Consider the following 2,217-nt stretch of genomic DNA (forward strand, 5'->3'; position numbering starts at 1 on the left):
TATCCTAACCTACCAGAGGACCCAAAACGGAAAACGGGACAGTGTGTCAACTTCGCGAGCCGCTACCTTTTTCTAGTACGACGATTTTAACCCTCAGTGAGAGTATACGTTAAAATACGACGCTCTATTAGGAGGACCTTCAGGGTCTTGCGCATGTGCTAGTGTCTCTGGGGCCTTACAACCAGCTGCTCCGGGTAGATGGGACTCGATACCCTGGGAAGGCAGCTCATCTAAGGGAAGGAAAACCTCTGATCTCAAACCTCCGCTGCCTCGCGGCCATACCCACTTTTGGGAAAGGTTTCAGGAGTCGACCTGGAGGAAAAATCCGGAGCTGAAGCCCCCTAAGACAGATCGTTGTCGACTTTAACCTCATCCTGGCAGCTCCTGCGACGGTGCTGGAATCAAGCGAATTGGCGTCTGCCTTTCCATTGGACAATGTCAGCATCGAAGAGAGTGGGGAGGACCTGCTGCATGGGTAACAGCTTCTCTTCCTCCATGTCGACCTACCCAGGCTTTGCGCCCTGGAGAGGACAGTCCAGCCTCAGTCTCCCGGGGCTGCAAGATACCTACTACTCTTAGGAGGACGGGTAGCTTTCTCTACCCTATGTCATCTGCTCCCGGGTGTCATATAGTGACTAGGGTGTCATATAGTGGCTAGGGTGTCATATAGTGGCCAAGGGGGGGGGGGGGGGTGTTATATAGTCTCTACGGCTCTGAGTAATGTTAACTGCTCAGTACGCGAGAAATGTGTTTATAAACATCAGCGTATGCATATATATATATATTGCACTAAAGTATGCATTTATGTATATCCGCGTACACTGGGATACTTGTAAACACTTAACAGTGGCTCACCAGGTGCCACACACACACACACACACACACACACACACAATGTAAATGATCTTCCAGAGGGTATAGAATCGTTTCTCTCAATGTTTGCCGATGATGGAAAAATTATGAGGAGGATTGAAACTGAGGACGATAGTAGGAGGCTACAAGATGACCTAGACAGACTGAGTGAATGGTCCAACAAATGGCTGTTGAAGTTCAACCCGAGTAAATGCAAAGTAATGAAACTAGGTGGTGGAAATAGGAGGCCAAACACAGGATACAGAATAGGAGATGAAGTACTTAATGAAACGAACAGAGAGAAAGATCTAGGAGTTGATATCACACCAAACCTGTCTCCTGAAGCCCACATAAAAAGAATAACGTCTGCGGCATATGCGAGGCTGGCTAACATCAGAACAGCGTTCAGGAACCTGTGTAAGGAATCATTCAGAATCTTGTACACCACATATGTAAGACCAATCCTGGAGTATGCGGCCCCAGCATGGAGCCCGTACCTTGTCAAGCACAAGACGAAGCTGGAAAAAGTCCAAAGGTATGCCACTAGACTAGTCCCGGAACTAAGAGGCATGAGTTACGAGGAAAGGCTGCGGGAAATGCACCTTACGACACTGGAAGACAGAAGAGTAAGGGGAGACATGATCACAACCTACAAAATCCTCAGAGGAATCGACCGGGTAAACAAGGATAAACTATTCAACACTGGTGGGACGCGAACAAGGGGACACAGGTGGAAACTGAGTACCCACATGAGCCACAGAGACGTTAGAAGGAACTTTTTCAGTGTCAGAGTAGTTAACGGATGGAATGCATTAGGCAGTGATGTGGTGGAGGCTGACTCCATACACAGTTTTAAATGTAGATACTGAGCCCAGTAGGCTCAGGAATCTGTACACCAGTTGATTGACAGTTGAGAGGCGGGACCAAAGAGCCAAAGCTCAACCCCCGCAAGCACAAATAGGTGAGTACAAATAGGTGAGTACACAGCCCAATATGCCCTATTGGGCATAGAGCCCAATAGGCTCAAGAACATGTACACCTGTTGATTGACGGTTGAGAGTCGGGACCAAAGAGCCAGAGCTCAATCCCCGCAAGCACAACTAGGTGAGTACACACACACACACACACACGTGTCAGCAAGGCGGACAGCCCGCCTGCTATCGTCCAAGCATATATAGCTGAAAATGGTTTGCCAGATGGGATAGCGAGGTCGCTCCCTTGACGATTACGTTATCATTAACTGATAACGATAGTAGATAACACACACACACGCGTATCTCATATAAACCTTTATGTTACTGGATTTACCTCTTCTAAAAATATTATGGAATTCTTCAAGTTATGTCTCTGCTATATATATATATA

This window comes from Procambarus clarkii, chromosome 24 (assembly GCF_040958095.1).
Source record: "Procambarus clarkii isolate CNS0578487 chromosome 24, FALCON_Pclarkii_2.0, whole genome shotgun sequence".
Lineage (NCBI taxonomy): Eukaryota > Metazoa > Arthropoda > Malacostraca > Decapoda > Cambaridae > Procambarus > Procambarus clarkii.